We start from the raw sequence: 20,578 nt of genomic DNA, 5'->3' as shown, positions 1-20,578 counted from the left end.
AATGACTGCCATTGAGACGCTCTCAACCGTTGATCGTGTAGTAAAGATGGTGATAGGAAAGGAGACGTGGAAGGATATTAAAGTCCCAACGACAGTAAAATTCTTCTGCTCATTGCAATCTGCGAGCATCTCGGTGGCCACTGTATTTACATTGGATAAGAAAGATAAGAAAAAACTTAGATGCCGCAAGTTTCCCAGTAAACATCAAATCAGATTATTAAAAGCATTATAAAAAGCAGAGTAATTGTGGAGAGGATTCCTTCCATCCGTCCTCTTCTCTCTGTCCAAAAAGAAGGGGAATAATCCGACTCCATAGAAAGCAAACGCCCAAAAATATCTGATCAGATATGAACGGAGTAGATTATTTCTTTGTTTTTTTAACAGTCATATGTCAAATCAAATGAATCAATGCTTAACAATACTTCAATGGTAGTCATTCTGTCTTGACCAGCCAGCATTACACACAATGGTGATCAGATTTGGTGCAATCTAGAATTTTCCAGAACCGTCAGTAATTTAATGCAATCCTTCGTAACTGTCAGTGTCCGATCATATCACATTTATGCTTCCAGCGACATTAGCCTGTAGATGCCTGTAAATATCATCTCAATTCATGGCCGCCTCATTGCCACCTCTACTTAATCAGTTGTTGTGTAGTTATTGCATTTATTGGAACCCTCTGTAGATAGCTGCCTTGCTTTTCTATAAATAGTGGAACTCTCTGTGAATTTTGCAAACGAACACAATTTTTACACCTAAATAGTGGAAGGAGGCAACAGTAGCAATTTAGTGGAAGGAAGCTAACAGCAACAGCAGCAATTTAGTGAAAGGAAGCTCACAACAACAGCAGCAGTTGGAGTTTGGGTGATAAGCATACGGTATTTTCAACCAACCATATTCATTTGTAAAATTGAAGCATTATTGTGGGTTAGAAGCAATCAGTATTTCCGTTTAAGATTAAGTATTATTTAGAGTTGGATTCTGTCATATAGAGGCTTGTACTATAAGTATATTGACCTTGAATGTATATGAGACTATATAATGCCCTCTCTTATCCAAAACCTGACTGATAATGAAGCTTCTTGATGTAATTATAATATGTTTGTGAATAGCAACAATATTGCTCTTTTTGATGGCCTATTATTATGAATGCAAGCTTCTCTATTATGATCGGAAGAATATACAGAATACATATATCAACTGCTGTTTCTTAGATTAGTTAGTGTACGTGCAACGGTATTTGGTACAGAAATGAGAGTATTTGTCGTTCCTAATATCTTTTGTATAATATATGTGAATGACACTGCTGTTGATCAACCCAGTCTAATCATTATGATCTGGTTTTAGGAAATTGTTGATTTCATGTACTAGTTGGTCTAGTGGTGGAGAACTTGTACTCTTGAAAGAGAGGTCACAAGTTCAAATCCCACTGGGGGGTAGGGTATGTACGCCTCGTTTGTAGCGCCAAGCGCCTCTCGAAAAAGAGTACGAGGTAGTCCCATATCACTGTCACCATATGTAAACCCAAAAACTATGTCATAGTGTCGTGGACTATAAAACCACCTTACCTTACCTTTTTTTTGTATATGTTTTGATGCTTCTGCGTTACTGGATCCTTGTCTCTGATTGGGTGCTCTAATCTTGTGCGATTTGTCCTCAATCCCCCCTTTGGTGAAATTTCTTTTTTAAACCACGCTTTGTCTCTCCAAACATGTCAATCTAAAACATAGTTTAATTCTCTTTTGGTGGATTGGTACATAGTTTAATTCTCTTTTGGTGGATTGGTACATAGTTTGAACTTTGAATCTCTTTTGGAGGATCCGTTGCCTTGATTCCTCTCAAGGAATTGTATCATCCAGTGTATATAATGTGTGAGGGTTCTAGTCTTGACGTATTCTAATTTCAGAATTCAATTTATCTTAAATTTATGGACCTACCAACTATTAGGGAAGAGGAACAAGTTAGTCATTAGAATAAAATTAGGATAAAATTAAGATAGTTAGGATAATTAATATGTATATTAGGGTTACTTTTAATTATTATTTAATTTATATTTATTTTTCATACATGTTTACATATAATCATATTATTGTTAGTTTAATGTTCTTACTTAATTTATGATATAAATATTATTGTTTTTTTTGCTATTTCACAATTTTCTAGTTATTTATTCATTATACATAGTGAAACCAAAAATATTCACAAGTAAATAGCCAATGGATAGGATTTATATAATGGGTAATATTCATTCTTCCTAATAAGTATGTATGGCTTGTCTTTTAGAATTATCTTTTGCGTTACTATGTTTTTTTCCAAAGTATATGAGGTTTCTTTTATTTTGATTTTGTGTTTTATTTGATGCTTTAAATATACACACACTTGACGAACCAAGTTTATTAATTTTATCTTTAAAAAATGAAAAGAGACTAAAATATTGGTACATCTGTAGTTTTTAAAAATATTTCTTTTTATAGATAGGTGACATTATTTGTTTAATATAATTAATAAATATTTTGAGTTATATATAACTTTTGTCTCTATCACTGTACTTCTTTCTATAACTATATTTACACAAGTCTACACAAGTATAAGAGCATTTAAACATTGATTAGAATCCCTTGCTTATAAATAACACAAATACAATTAGTCATTAGAAAATCCTCATGTATGAATTGAAGATAGGAAAAATCAATGTAAAGTAGAAGAACATTCCATGTATAGTCCACTTTGTACTCATACAAAATTTATGCTACCTCCTCTCAGGAAATGGCAATGATTGCAAATAGCAAAGAAATCATCGAAATTTCAAGTGGGGATTCAACAACCCCTTGCATGGACTTGCAGTAACTACTTCCATAGGAGAAGCAAGTAGCTCTGCAAAACAACCAAAATGTTTAGCAAGTAACGTACATAGCTTATCTTCAACTGTTTCAAGTAGCTACTATGACATTTTGAATAACTTCAAACCAAATTGTCTCTCTTTGCCTCGTGTGGAAGAAATGGATGTGATACAACTTTTGAATGGTTGTACTGAGTTGGAGGGGCTGTGCACTTTCATTAGGGAGATCTACTATGACCAACACTATGCAAATGGTGATACAGTCTCAATAGATGACGCATATGAGAGGTAGTTGAATAAAATGTGATCTTTTCTCTTGCTTTCATACTATGTAACCCGAAGATCATTGGCTTTATCAACTTTTATAATGTAGTTATCCAGGTTTCAATTTTCAACATATGTAACCTCGGAATAGACATGAAAGTACATGTTTCATACATAAAATAAAAATATATACAATTATATAGGAAATTGTAATGAAGTTATCTAGGTTTCAATTTTCAACATATGTAACCTCAAAAGAGACATGAAAGTACATGTTTCGTACATGAAATTTTAAAAAAGTACACTTATATAGAAAATTGCTTCTAGCAATGAAATTGGTAGCAGGCTAGATAATATTAGTATGAGTTAGATACAAGGAAATAATGTTAACATATGCAATTGTACAACAAAATAATACAAGCCTATTTCCCTTTCTTGCGTGTGATTAAAGGAGTTGGAAAAATAAAAAAATACGTACTACAATATGCCATGTTCATAAAAAAAATCTACCTTAGTAAGATAAATCTATTTCTCCTCAATCATGTATTTTAAGAACAAAAATTTTGATCCTTATATAGTCTAATCAAATCATATCAACTTATTTGCAGGCTCTTGTATTCCTTTTCCACTTAATCTCATGATGGTGACTTTAACTAGCAGTGGACTAGCTAAGATTCTTGCAGGCTCATCTATTATTGATCCATACTTACAAGTTACATCTCTCTATTCATCAACCTAATTCTACAATTACCAAATATCGAGTTCAACTCTCAGATGGTACACACACTCATTTGGCTCTTCTTCCAGAGAAGTACACATATTTAGTCACTAAACAAGGTTTAGCAATGGGCACAATTATATGTTTACAAGATTATTCATGCAATCTAGTCAACAACTTCATGTATGCCAATTTTTTTCCCACTACCATTGATTTTTTTTGCTATGTTATGTTAATGTCCATGCTAAATTATGAACTCCTTTCTTCACAGGGACTCTTGCTTGAAAACATTGTGGTAGTCTCAAAAAATGCAGCCATAGTTGGATCTCCAGTTCTACTCCACGAAATAACTAACTACCATCGGCCTCCAACTCCAGAAGATGCATCAATTCCCTCCCAAAATGCAGAATATGTTGTGCAAAACATGGCTCTATTACTACCACTCCCTATTAAATCATTGACTCCATACCATAGACATTGGTCCATTGAGGGTAGAGTCTTAGAGAAAACTTCAATCCATGAATACAAAACTGATAATAGTGATGGAAAGGTTTTTAGGTTTGAATTCATTGACAAATAAAGCTCTGGAATCCACGTTATTTGCTTTAATGAAGTAGTAGATGAGTTCTACAATGTTATTCAACCTAGTTGTCTATACAAGATCTCAAGTGGTCGCATCAAAGTAAGTAATACAAAATATAGTAGCTCACCAAACCCATATGAAATACACCTCGGACGCACATCAACAGTATCTCCATCCACTTGTCTAGACTCTACAATACCAAACCATAGCTTCCACTTTAGGAGCATAGATTCCCTAGACACATTTCCTATTAACTGTCTTGTAGATGTCATTGGCATACTTGTATCTTTCATGCCTGCATCAACCATACGAAAGAGAAATAATATTTCAACCAAGAAATGTACAACCACAATCAAAGATATGTTAGATCATACCATAGAAGTAATGCTATGGGGACATCATTGTGAGGCCGAAGGGGAGAAAATATTTGATTTGTTCCTACAGTCAACCCCAACTATTTTTAATCAAATATGCATGTTTGGTTTCATGGAATGGAAAAAAACTTGATACTACTTTCTCAACTTCCATTAAAATCAATCCAAACCTTCCTGAAGCCTCTGCATTACAACTTTGGTATGCAAGTGCAAGAAATGACCGCCCTTCCATACCCTTGTCAAAAGGCCATATTCGCCAACACACCTTTAACAATCCAATAAAAATATGCTCTATTGAAAAACTAGGGAGTCCAACCACACAACCTATTTGTGTAGAAGCTACTATTACCAAATTGCACTTGGATAACTTTTACTACCTTTCTTGTCCACTAGTAGTGGACAAGAAGAAGTGTAAGAAAAAAATTGTTCATACTTCAACCAACAAATTTCGGTGCCCTAAATGTTGTATAGAGTTATCTACCTTTGATTATACCTATATCCTCAAGATGGACTTACAAGATGAGACAGGTGATTTGCTAAATACTATTGCATTTGAAGGACCAGCAAATGATTTGGTAGGGATACCAGCAGAAGACTTGCAACTTCTTCTAGCTGAACCTGATGCTGCAATGAACATATTGGAGAACATCGTCAAATTTTTTTTTCTCTTCGAACTTAGCATCAACATGAATCACTTTGGAGGAGAAGAAAGAAAGAGCACTATTGTAACAACACTAAGGCATGCATAGTGTTTGCAAATAGAGATCTCTAATTATAGCAAAACATTCTTATTTTTTTGTTTCTACTATAATTCTATATTTAGTTGCTTTCCACAAGTGTATACAAACACATGTACTGAGATTCCCTCTCATTTCATACAACTATGTATTTACTTCTCACTTCCCAATTAATATACATGTGTACCCTACGAGTTCCTTTATATTTTATATATGTTGTTTATTGGACAGCTGTCACCACATATTATATACATTTCTAAATATCTATTTAACTATTTCAATATCTCAAAAAAGCTTATGCATACCATATACACACTTCGCTATCCAACCATTATTATTGTGCTCAAAGTATAGTACATTACATATTGTAATTGATGATGTTCTTACACAATTTAAACCTTGAAAAAGACAACAAAATGTTTCATATTTATGTTTCATCTCATGCAAAATATATTGAAATAGATGAGAACAAAAGATCTAGTAGTTTTTAAATTTCATATCATGGTATAACTATTTAAATCCCCTTGCAAGTACAGAAGTTATCATACCCTTACCATACCCTCTTGTTCAATGATACACCTTCAATATTTGAAACTTATCTTTGTTCCAAACTGAGTGCATGTTTTCCTATTAAAATAGAAAATAGGATGGAAACACAGTAGCCATTATATTTTATTTTTCGTACATTATACTATCAAATTTCCTAATGCCAATAACGCTAATTGTAGGAATACTTGGTCTCTCTTTCTGGGTATACAATTAGAGATGGACATATGCAATGCTACAATTCAAGAGAAACATGCTCAAAGTAGTCAAAAGAGACGAGCAAGGTACCAAGCAACAAAGGACACAATCAACAAGAAAAGATGAGAAAGTCGCTACAAAAATCTAGATGGAGCACACAATTCTACCAGACCTACTTGCCCCATGCCATACCATGTACAAGAATGCAATATAGAGTTATAAAATGCTACTCAACTAAACCAACTAGAAAAAACAAAGTTGCCGCATTTCTCTGAGAATTATTACAAAGCTAGAGATAATTTTCATAAGAAATTGGATAACCTTTCCAAAATTTCTACATGCTTGGTCTGCATGGAAAGATACCCAGGAATACGAATAAAGAAATCAAATGGATCAACCACTTGCTATAGATGCACATCAGAAAGGAATGGCAATTGATTCTTAGAATGGAATAATATGAACCCTGGCAAACAACCACATTGTTTACAAATACTCAGTCAAGTTGAGGAGATGTTGATAGCAAGAATGAGCCCTATCCTTCAAGTTACTTATGCAAGAGGTGGGCAACTAAAATACAGTGGTCATACTATATGTTTTCCTCAAGATATTTCTAAAATCGTAACACTTTTGCCAAGGATAATAATAATTAATCTTGGCTTTGGCCTCTCACTGATAAAAAGAGCACATTGGATTTCTCCAAACAAAAGTTCAAATCTATGATCATTTTATACGACAAGACTTGTATGACAAAGTTAACACCCAATAAAATGCTAGAGAAAAATAGTACTCGGAAGAGAGGTTTAAACGATGATCAAGTTTCAATAGTCATAGATGATAATTTATACTTTAGATTTGACTATTGCATATAGTTGGCCAATTCTATTAAAAAATGATAAATACTAGCAATCACATCTTGGTGTTCAATGGGTATGCCAAAGATATTCTAATGATAAATAAACTAAATTTGATCTATTTATGTATACATTTGTATAGTATGTGATAGTTTGAAATCAACTATACTCTCTTTTTCACTCTTAGTGTAGCAGACACGAAATGGCCAGACTTGCACATGTCCATGCCATCCACTGCACCAACACACCCGAGTGCAGCAACTACATGGAGGATACAAAACATTATTCAAAATCCACATCTTGCAGCACTATACATGCACCATAGATTTATGGCATTTTGTGAGGAAGTCTTAGACAAGCTTCTCCATGCAACAGATCACTGGTACAGTTAAAGCTCTACTACACTTCCAATTTGGTTAAAGTTTTTAGTGCCTTGTAGTTACTAACAACTTTATATACTATCAGGTATGAATGGCAACACAGGGGATCTGTGCATATCCATGGGTTTATCTGGTTACGCCAGGCACTAGACATTAGCAACTTACAGTGGGATGAGAGCCAATCCATACAAAATGCACTTGATTTCATTGATAGATATGTATTTGCATGGAACCCTCGAAGTCTACATTTGCGCAACAAAAAAATACACAGTTCGCTTCTTGATGACCCTTGCTTGTTGGATACAACAATGATCAACAACACAAGCCCAATACTGGACTACATAGAATTAGTAAACTGTGTGCAACGTCACACTAAATGTACCCTACAAACATGTCTTCGGATGAAAGGTTCTACTCCTACATGTCGATACAAAGCCCCTTGGAGTACACAAGAAAATTCATCACTTTCTTTGGCCACAAATGGTCAACCAACCCACACCGACTCGTAATGATGACCATCTAAACCTACATAATCCAGAAATCCTATCCATTTGGAGGGCCAATATAGATTTCCAGCCCATCCTTTCAATAGATGCAGTACTCAAATACATTGCAAAACATGTAGCAAAGGCTGAGAAAAAGTCAGAAATGTATCACTCCATGTTGACCTGAATCTAAACCAAACTAAACTCTATAAAGCTAGCCCCAATTGCTTTTCAAAAAATGCTTATAGAAAACCTTATTGATCGAGATATTGGTGCCCAAGAAACAAGCCATCTCTTGCTAAAATTACTGCTCTCCATTTCTAGTAGGACATTTGTATCTTTAAGTGTCAATTAGCAAAACCTCCAATGTGTACTAATTGAACCCCTCAGAGAGCCAACATACCCAAACAAAATTGAGGCCTACATCTCACAACCTATACATTTAGAGAATACTTCACTTATCAAAGTAACTCAAAAATGGACCTTCAAGAATAGTCGAAAACAAATGCAATGGAAATGACGTGCCAGTAATGCAATAGTCCGTGTTAGCCCATGCTACATAGCCATCCCTACAAAGGAAGAAAAAAATTATGTATCCTTTTGTTGGACTGAATTAATTCTATACAAACCATTCCACAACATTTCGACAGATATAGGTGCATCAATTGAACAAATTTAACACAATTGGGAAACTTATGCAATACAATACAAACCCTGGCATGTATGCAGAAATGTACAAGAACTAATAAATGATGTTGCTAGCACAGAAGATCATGAAAATATCATTCCAGATAGTATCCCTAATGAATGGTAAGTCTTGGCAGGACTATACCCAGGCTTGCTTATCCACTTAAATGACCTAGACATGCTAGGAAGCCGTGATTTTGATTTGAACAATATTTGGGAAGATCATGAATTTAGCACTCTCCAACGAAAAGTTTACATTTCATGCCCCTCAAATACCTATTCCCCTAGAACAACATGTACTATCAGTAGCACAAAAGAAGGCACATGCTATAATTGTAGCACATCTACATTCCAACACTCAAAAATTACCTCTAAAGCTTATTGTTTAGGGAACAATAGGCACAGGAAAGTCACATCTCATAAAAAGTGTCAGAAACAAAATGGTAAACTCAATGCCACATGGGTAGTCACCAATGCTATTACTAGCACCTATAGGCATAGTAGCATTCAACATTCAAGCATCGACAATTCATGCTTCTATCCGAAGACCAATCAATGAAATGGCACCTCTATAGGGACAGGCACTTGGTAGCTTCCAAGAGTGCATGTACTTCATTCGCTATATTCTAATAGACGAAATGAGCTTTATTGGTCCAAAGCTGCTAGAAAAATTAGACATGAGATTGTGACAAGCATTCCCTACATAGAATCACAGTCCCTTCAGGGGATGCTCTCTCATTCTATTTGGTGACCTGGGACAACTACCACCAGTCAAAGACATACCTATGTATGCCTCTAGCTCCTATGGTGGCACACTATGGCATAGCTTCCAAACTATTGTTACATTAGATAGAATATTTCGACATAGTGGAGGCAGTATTGTACAATTGCAGTTTCGTGAACTCCTATCAAATTTACGGAATGCAACACCAAAAATTGCAGATTGGAGGCTTCTAATGTCAAGATCAGACTCCACAATCAGCTTAGAAGAGAACACCCTCTTTTCATCATCAATACATCTTTTCTCCACAAATCAACAGGTACTAGTACATAACAAATGCATGCTACACTCATTGGAAAAATGAGTTGCCCTTTCCGATGCAGAGAAACTTAAAGGTTTACCATGTTCAAATCCTGATGAAGAACAACTTCAGTCAAGAATCCTCTTATGCACTAACCAAAAGGTCATGCTCTATGCAAACTTGTGGGTAGAAACTGGACATGTCAATGGCACACTTGGACAAGTAAAAAAAATTGTCTATAATGTTGGTGAAAAGCCACCTCAACTCCCTTTATTTGTAGTTGTTGACTTTCCAAACTACATTGGGCCACCCTGGGACCATAACAACCCACACAATATTCCAGTTCTACCAATAAGTCGTGGCATTCACAGACAAATACCTTTAAAAATGGCATGGGCCCTAACAATCCACAAGTTGTAAGGACTGACACTACAAAGAGCGATAATCGACATTGGGAAAACAAATCGGCAGGGGCTAACATTCACAGCAATATCAAGAGTACGTGAGGTTACTGATCTTCACATTCAACCCACATTCACATTTGAAAGATATGCACGAATGCTAACAAACCCATTTGTTGCATGAATAAAAGTCCTCCAACAATCTAAAATTTGAAACAAATACTATATGTAAGCTTGAATTCCTTTTCCGATACATACATTAAAAATTAGAGTCTACAAATTCAAAGCTGATAAAAATACTTTACTCTACGCAGGTGCAAATGACATTCCATATACACACAAATAAAGGCCCAGACACAGTATGGACTGGAAAATCCAAGCTCATCAAATTTTGTTGCACATTAATATTTGCTACTTTCCATCTCCTACCTAATTATCTATGTGCTTGTTCATTACCAAACATATTATATTACATGTGAAAAACAATTAAAATGTCTCCTTTGTCATAGTCATGTAAAAAAAAATTACACCACAATACGACGTACCTATTGCACACTAAGGTACAATTGCTAGTATTTTATAGCTAATATTTCTAATAGCAAACTGTCTACTATATATCACGTGGATGGGTAGGAATCATGTATCTTTCCATGTGGCTTAATTGACTTCTTGAAATTAATGTGGAGATTCGAGGTGGTCAGTATGGCTTCCTTCCGGTTGGTAGACGTCAAAATTATTTTTATTCTTCTTGTTGGATTTGAAGATATTATGGCTTTATACTTTTAAGAAGATAATTCTATTAACTTGGTGTGATTACAATTATTTTATTGACTATATTTTGTGGGTTTATATTTGAAAACATTATCCAGTTGTTCATGACCTTTATCTCTACATCAATACATCCCACTATGGCTTCAGAACTTTCATAAGGACTGAAAATTGAAATATTTAAATATAAAAAAGGGTCATATATTGGCATGTATTTGTCATTATAGTTAATAAAATAAATCGATAATATTGTAGTCATAGTTAATATATGTAGTTATACTTAATAATTAATAGAATAAATATGTAATTAATAGAATATATATAGTTAATATATGTGGTTATAGTTAATAGTTGTAGTATACGTAATTATAATTAATAGAATATATATGAATTTTATAAATGCGTTATTTAATTTTTTAAAGGTTCTTTAAAGCCTTTGAGATTAGTCAATATTTTAATATTTTAAATTTGATTTATATGTTATAGACAGGTAAACTATTTTCTTGAATAGAATGTAATATTTAAAACAATAAAATACAATGAAGACACACACACACACACACACACACACACACACAGACACACACACACAGACACACACACACACAGACACACACACACACACACACACACACACGAAATAGAATTAAGATGTGAAGCTCCAATATTGAGATTTCATATATGTAATTCAAGATCGACACACACACACACACACACACACACACACATGAAAAAGAGTAGGAGCTAAGGGGAAACCTTGCCTAATAGATCGACTAAGAGGGAAGGGGTCAGAAATAGAACCATTAATCTCAATTTGGGCACAAGCATTAGAGAGCAGAGTTTGAACAACCATACAAAAGAACAGGGGAAAACCAAAAGACTGCAACATTGTGATAATGAACTTCCAATCAACTCTATCATAAGCTTTCTCAAAGTCAAGGAGGAGCAAAGCAAAGTTCTGATGAGAACATTTAGCCCAATTCATAGCTTCCTAAGCAGTAATAAGATTTTTCAAGATATATCCACCTTTAATGAAACCAGTTTGGGAACTACTAACAAACTTAGGGAGAATGTGAACCAATCTAAGGGCTAAAGTTTTCACTAAAATTTTATAAGAAACATTAAGGAGTGAAATAGGCCTCCAATTTTTGATAAGAGTTTTGTCCCCTTCCTTGGGAAGGAGTTTAATGATACCTCTATTGATCTCAGGGCTAAGAGAACCCACACTAATGGCCTCATTATAAAGATCAAACAAGTCCTTGCTGATCCAACTAAGGTTAGCCTTATAAAATTCAACAGAAAGCCCATCCGGCCCAGGAGCCTTGTCATCCTTGAGAGATTTAATATCCCCCTTTATCTCTTCAATAGATATAGGGGTCGAAAGAAGCAAAACATATTCAATATCTAATTTAGAAGGAATAAGGGGTCTACATTTGGATCTAATTTCCTCTGCTTGCAAGGAATCTTCAAAAGAGAAAAGCTTACTATAGTAATCAGTGAAAGCCAAATAAATACAAATAGAATTAGAGACTTCCTGATTATTAATAACAAGCTTGTCAATAGATTCTTTAATCTTTTTCTACTTAAGAAAATTAAAGAAAAATTTAGACCCTTGATCACCATGCTGGATCCAATTAATCCTAGAATGGATTCTAGCTCCATGAATTTCAATCTATTGATGCTTACTAAGGGCATTCTTAGCAGAAATAGCTTGGTTCAAAAGATCCACATTAGAAGGGTCAACCTGAACATTAAACTCAGCAGTTTGAAGGTTAAAGCAGAGCAACTTTTCAATGAATCTATAGTCTTTGGCACACTTTTGGCCAATGGTTTGTAGGAAAGCTTTCCAAGCCAGGAGATTTTCCTTCCACTTATCAATCATGAGAGAGTCCTTCATGTTAAAGAAGTTGACGTTCCTGATAAGATGCAAGGCACATAGAACATCATCATCGTGCAACAACTTAGTATTCAACAAGAATTTGGAAGAGGTAGGTTTATGATGAACATGGTTAGAATTAACGTTGATATGAGAGAAAATAGGATGATGATCAGATAGGGTGGTGAAATAAACCAAAACAATGTTACCATTACTATCAAGAAGAAAAGAAAAATAGTCTTTATTGCCATAAAAGCAATCTAATCTGGAATAGATCCTAGATCGACCTTGCTGGAAATTGCACCAAGTGTGATAGATTCTAGGATGAGAGTCTTTAATGTTAGCTAGGGGGTCAAACAATTTTTTTGAGTTAATAAACTTAGACCAATACAGATACTCATAATCCTTCCATCTGAATGGGTTGCCACCAATTTTATCCTTCTGGGACTCAACCATATTGAAGTCTCCTCCAAAAAACTAAGGAATATCAGGGAGAGAAGACAACTAATTCCAGAGGGAGATTCTATCCTTAGTATCATTAGGAGTGTAAATAGAGAAAAACCTAATAAATTTATTATTAATATTCAAAGTAAACTAGACAACCCTTTGATGGGGGGAAACACCATTATTAGTTATGAGCTTCCCCCACTTGGGATTAACAAGGACAAAAATTCCACCTTTACTCCTGATATGGCTAGAGTAAAACTTAATGGCATCCTTCCAAATAAAATTAAGGTTGATATCGAGCATGAAACCAGTAGCTTTGACTTCTTGCATCATAAACAAATCAACAGAGTTAAAAGATTTTAAAACACGCTTAACAACATATTTTCTATCCAAAGACTCAAGCCCTCTAACATTCCAGGATAAGCAATTCATTTAGACACATTACAAGGGGTAAGGAACGCATCTTCAACAGTCATGTTGTGAAAACTAGGAACATCCCCAGGTTTCTTATTAGCATAATTATTTTTCGACCTTGGTGGCCTTCCATGCCTATTGGTGGAAATGGTGTCTAATTTAGGATACTCATCAAGGACTGATGACTCCATATCCATATTGAGATCAAAGAGAACATATCTAGAAGTAGGAATGACTTCAAAAATATAGCCATCCTCAATTTCCTTAAACACCTTTGGTGGATTCAAGGTGGGCTTGACTACTTCAATGGTCAATATTTTAATATTTTAAATTTGATTTATATGTTATAGATGGGTAAATTATTTTCTTGAATAGAATGTAATATTTAAAACAATAAAATACAATGAACACACACACACACACACGCACACGCACATGCACACGCACACGCACACGCACACGCACACGCACACGCACGCGCACGCGCACACGCACGCGCACACGCACGCACGCACGCACGCACGCACGCACACACACACACACACACACACACACACACACACACACACACACACACACACACACAAGAATTAAGATGTGAAGCTCCAATATTGATATTTCATATATGGAATATTGAATAATTTAATCAAAGATAAAATGGAGTGTAATTTATTGACTTATTTTAAACAAGTTACATTTAAAATCTATTTTATATATCAATGTTATTTTATGGGTAATAAATTTGAATGAATGGAAAACTTTATTTTATTACAATATGTATTGTTTCATAATTTATTTAAAAATAAAATAGAGTGTAATTTATTCACTTATTTTAAATAATTCACATTTAAAATCCATTTTATAGATCAATGTTATTTAAGGGTAATCAATTAGAATGAATATAAAACTATTTATTTTATTTTTAAAAATAGTTATATATAATTCGCTAAAATTAATTGTGTTTTGGAGAAAGTGAATACAATAGTACATTTTCCTACGACAAGACAATAAAAGAGGAAGCATGTAAAGATATGTTTGTCAAGGACCCCTAATTAGCAATCACACCTTGGGGTACAATGGGGTAAGTGAAACAGTCTCAAATAGGAATATAACTAGTAGTCGCAAGCTTTTGTGCTTGCAATGATGAGTCGATAGGTGTTTACTTTTAAGTAAAATAAAATAAATTTTTTAAATAAATCAAATAAATAATATTTATATATTAAATTCATCATACACAAATAAGTTATCATCTAAAAGCTATTCCCATAAAAATCTAATATGAAAACCTAATAAGAAAATAATATGAAAAAAAAATGTATAAAGTGGAGCAAAATATATAAACTAAAATAAGTATAAAAAATAAAAAATAAACTCAGGGAAGTCACAGTGCTTACCTCTATGAGCATCACCTAGATCCAATGACCACTAAGTGTTCTATTTATTATCATGAGATATGGATTCTTGTAAATCACTACTCATTAAACATGAGTCAATGAGTTTGACTCAAAAGCTACATAGTTAAACCTTTGTAACAATATCACAATTTAACTTGTGGAAAAATATCCCCTACTTATTAATTTAAAGTCTATTAGCTTAAATATATGAATAAAATCATTTTAAAAATAAAAAATAAACTAATTTGTAATCTACCAACTTAAATAGATGAAAATAATAATTTAAAAACAATCTCTATAATATTTTATTATGAAAAATTAATATGAGAAATATTTTTAAAAATATATTTAAAAATAAAAACTCCCACAAATATCATATCATATTTGCTAAAATAAAAATCAATATTTAAATGAAAAACTATACTAATTTAAAAATTAAATTAAGACAATTTAAAAACTAAAACTTCAATCATACAAATATCCTAATCGCTAAACTCAAAATCATATTTAATGTGAAAAACTAAGCTAATTTTTTTTTAAAAAAAGATAAAAATTTAAAAAATAATTATAAAAACTAAAAACTAAACTAATTTATAGTCTATTGGCTTAAATAATTATTTTTGAAAATCTCCAAAAAATAATATAAAAAATTAATATGAGAAATATTTAAAAATATAGTAAAAAAAAGGGACTTCTCCCAAAAATATCCTATTGACTAAACTAAAGATTAATATTTGAAGTAAAAAAACATAAACTAATTAAAATAATTTAAAAACTAAAACTTCAATCAATTTTAAAAATCAAAATTAAATAAAAAGAAAGAAAAACATGAGTTAAAAGTGGAGATAACAACTAATTAATTTTCTAAATAAATAAAAAAATAAGAGTTCAAAGTATAGATAAATTAATTTATAAATTAAATACAAGAGTTAAAAATGGAGATAAATAATTAAGTAAGAAAAAAAAAAAGTTAAGTAGATAATAGCTAATTAAATTAAATTAATAGGAAGAAAAGAGAGAGTTAAATTTGGAGTAAGATAAAACTAGTCAGAAAATAATTAACAACAAGGGCTGGTAGTTTTTCGGTCAAAGGTTGATAGTTTTCTATTCAAAGGTTGACTATTTTCTAGCCAAAAAAGTAATTTTACAGGAACAAAGTTCCCACATATAGCCTATTAGCTAAATTATAGTCCATTACAAAAAGCTTATGCAATTGTTTAGAAGAAGGATTGCTCTATAATTCAAAATCTATTTTGTTTTATTTGTGTTCCATATTCACAATGCATGCAATGGGGGTCTATTCATCCATATCATTAAGCCAATTTTCTTGCACCCAAAAACTACATTACAACATTTAGATAAGATAATTCAAATTAATCTCAAAATACCACCATCCATGAAGTATAGTATTTAAATAAGACATACATTTAGATTAAACTCAAAATAACACCATCCATGAAGTACATTATTCATATAAGGCTAAAAAGTTAAATTTAACTTACAATTCCACGACATTCATCACAAAAAGTAAATAGAAGCTTTTGAAATACAAAATTATATATTAACATACATTGTAATATAAAATATAAGTTACAAACACAAAATTATAAACAATGATGGTTTAGTGCTGAACATTATAAGCACATGATGAAATTTGGAAAACTAAACAAACATTATTTAGATGAGTAATAATGGAAAATAAATCTAGCTACTTTGAAAGTGTTCATAATCAATTAAAGTTACCTATATGGCACTCGATAGAACTTGATGACGCAAATTCTGCTAACCCAAAACATAATGCTTGTTGCTATAATATAAAAGTTATACAGGTTGCACTTTAAAATTTATACAACCTAATAATTAGTTGATAGACATATAAAGTGTTTCTTAGGTTTATCTTGTCTAATAATTAGTTGACAAACAAAAAGAAACTTCATTGCCTGTAGTTGAGTTGTTTCCTCAGTTTTTCCCATCTAAAACATGTAGGAGAGTTATGAACCTCACAACATGCAACAAGAATATTATTAAGGACAATGAAAAAAAAAAGTATTTGATAATCCAATGAATAAATAAAACTTCCTTAGGTATTTCTCATGATGGCAAAAATAGTAAACACACAACTCCTCGGCTATTTCACATGATGGAAAAAATAGTAAACACAACTATTGGATATTTGAATTAGGTGGCATGCCATAAGTTCCAGCATTCATTATCAATTCTATAAGCCAAAAATCAAAAACCTCATGTGCCCTAGATCCAACAAGACTACCATGAATCTCAATTTCATGTATCCCAACTAGTAATAGGTGGTTCACATAATGTATCCTCAACATGCTTGTTACTTGTTTCTTCACCTTTGTCTTGTGCCAACATCGACAAATCAATTCCTGTATAAAGTTTCAAAGAGCAAGCACACAAATATTATAATGAGTTGTATTACTACAATAGAAATTTTATCATTTTAGCATCACATGGTAGTGCAATAGAAAACCTTTTTGCCATCATTGACCAATACTAGTTAAAAGATTGCATAATTATCTCAAAATATTTTAAGGTAGAAATTGAATCCTCTTGTAGAAGAAGAATCCTTGAGGAAGGAGAATCTCATACATCAAATTATTGTCTCTATTGATAGTGACCTAAAGAACCTCACTACCTTTAAAAAAATCATACATGGACATGGATATTTAGGGGCTAGTGAGGAAAGGTTCAAAATTGTTGAGTGTCATGAAGACTGAGACAAAGACCTTCTCATCATATCTTAATAGAGATTTGATGATATTTGTAGGGCATAACATTGCCATAAAACCATGAGCCAAGGAGTTCTCTTTTCGATTCATATATCTAAAATTTACATTTAACTCAGTGATTTTAATTTTGTTATACTCTCTCTTAGTAATTCCAATTGTAAAATGTACTCAATGATAAGTGTCTCAAAAATAAATTTTGAAGTATTTTCTTGCAATTTGTTGTAAAGAGCTATGGATGCATCACTAAATAAACTTTTTTTTAATGTTGTATTTATAGGGCATAATAAGTATTGGTAGCAACATCTATGATAAATTTTTGATATATTCTTTTAAAAAACTTATTCAAATGTGAAGAGCCTCACTATCTTTATTCCTTGCAGGTTCTATGCATCTAAAATACTCCTTTCTCTTGAGTACTTGCATATGTTAGGAGTTCTTTTTAGAGATTTGAAATAGAAAATGTTCTAGTAAGATAGGAAGGCTGTATTATGCTTATAGACTTTGATCTATCCTTTAGGTGTGATGTGAGTCCTACTCTAGTGAAGTCAACATCAACAGACTTCGACCCTTCATGCAGGCTCCCTGGTGTGATGTGAGTCCTACTCTAGTGAAGTCAACATCAACAGACTTCGACCCTTCATGCAGGCTCCCTGCCTACTATATCCAAACAACTTATATTGAACCATAATGTGTGACACATACTTCCATACAACCTTCATGTTTTATCACGTGTATCTTACCCTGAAAGTCCAAGAAAAATAGAAAGAAAAAGAATGAGATAACAATTTCAGAAAAACATCTACTAGAACTAATGGTTGAGCTGACTTGTGCTTAGTCAATGTCATTTGTTGGTATTCATGAATATCTAGTTTATGAGATTATTAAAGTAGAGGATCATGGGATTGTTGTAGACTTGTGGAGATTTGGTATACTATTGTATGAGTTTCTACATGGGAAGACACCTTTCAAGAGATCAAGAAATAAGATGACTTCATATAATGTAGTCAGAATTCCACTAAAATTTCCTAACATGCCTAGTGTCAGTTTTATAGCTAGGGACTAGATCAAAGGCTTACTTGTCAAATACCCACAACATAGGTTACTGTATAATAGAAGTGCTACAGAAATGAAACAACATCCATTCTTTGAAGGCACCAATTGGGCCCTTATTTGGATCACAACTCCACCTAAGATCTGCAAACCCATTAACTTCAAGTTCATTGTAAACAAAACTATTCCTAGCACTAATTATACCTAGAAGAAAATTATAAATCTAGATGTCAATTCTACAAGATATTACCTTGAATTTGAGTTTTCCTAATAAGTTGGACATGGATCTTGTAATTTGGTATGTCCATTGTGATTGATTTATTGTAGAAAAGTGAACACTTTGGATAACCCTATTCAAAAGGTTAGGCTTTATTGACAACCACCATTTTAGTTGTATTGAGACCATAAATACTAATGACCATAATTGGAAAACTCACTGAATACTCGACAAGTTTCAAACACTCGTCAAGTTTTTTTTAGCTCAGTGAGTTTTTCCTAAAAAAGCTCATGGTTTTCAAATACTCAGCTGGGCCAAAAGAAATACCAATTAATTGGCAAGTTTTAATTAAAAACTTGTGGTGATAGTAACCTATGCGATATAGGGCAAAAAGTCCCTTTTTTTACAATGCCAATTTTATTTGTACATTCTAGAGGCTTGAGGTGTGAAGAGAAGAAGGATTAGAGGTATTCTTAGGTGATTACAAGTGATTCAAGGTGGATTTGAGTGGATTTGTAGAGGATTCTAAGCAATTTTAGAAGACAAATCTCTTTCCAAGTATGTTCTTTTTATCATAGTTGGAATTTTTTTTATAGTTTTAAAAAATGTTCTATTGTTTTTGTTGTTGCTTGTAAATGAATTAAAATCATTTAAAAGCATTTTAAATCTATGTTTGAATCATTTGAAAGCCATGTAGCTATATGTTTGACAATTTTTTATGAAGAATATATAAGATTTTCTAAAAAATAAAAAATTCTATTTGTCCATTTACTTTGTTTAGTAACTAGTTTATAATCATATATCTAAGTTTCTAACTTCTAACTTCTACGTTCTATCTTTTTTTATTCATTTTTCTATAAATTTATGTCCAGGGCAATAGTTAAGCATGAAAAAAGCATGAAAAATCAGCAACAAGAGTGGCCACAAACACCATGCCCATCTAGATAAATAGGTACTCGGCCTTGAAATGCAAGAGATAATGACACTATGCCTATGAAGCTCCAAATGATGTTGGGAAGGTTATATGCATTCCACGTGAAAAAAATATTTCTGGAGGCATAAACCACTTCATATACCACCTTGTAGGCATAAAGAAACATGATTCAAATCCTTGTCTCAAGGTAACTGAAGAAGAAGAAAGATTCATCAATGCCCTACTTCTACTAAAGAGAAAAAATTGAATAGGGAGAGGGAGAAATTAGTTGAGGGAAGGCATAGCTAAATCTCAAGGAGCTCCTTTTGATATGTAGGAAGAAGAAGATATACTTGAGGACATACCAAGATCTCTTTGTGGTCCATATATTTGCAAACAAAATGCCTCTTTTGTACGTTCCAATTCTTCTACATTTCCTAGTTCTTCATCACTATCCACATCAAAGATAGGGAGTTAGTTTTTGTCCAAGCACACAGCTAGATCACAACCATCATTAGAGGGCACTGGATGGTTCAAGGAGATGCATGAGAAAACTGATATTGTACTAGCTGATTTTTAGTTTTTCAATAATATCTCAATGTATGTGGTTGATAGTCCCTATTGGTTGAATTTGGTGAATGCAATTTCAATATCGGGCAAAGGG

The 20,578-nt window shown here is 32.8% G+C and overlaps 1 pseudogene; it reads left to right on the top strand.

The window, feature by feature from the left end:
• The first annotated feature begins 1 nt into the window (after position 1).
• LOC149555691 (protein kinase G11A-like) lies at positions 2–19,055 on the top strand (annotated as a pseudogene).
• Positions 19,056–20,578: the final 1,523 nt, after the last annotated feature.

This window comes from Cupressus sempervirens, chromosome 5 (assembly GCF_028749045.1).
Source record: "Cupressus sempervirens isolate cs-2001-9-10 chromosome 5, ASM2874904v1, whole genome shotgun sequence".
Lineage (NCBI taxonomy): Eukaryota > Viridiplantae > Streptophyta > Pinopsida > Cupressales > Cupressaceae > Cupressus > Cupressus sempervirens.
The sequence above is the reverse complement of the archived record's forward strand: the minus strand, read 5'-3'. Positions and strand labels throughout refer to the sequence as shown.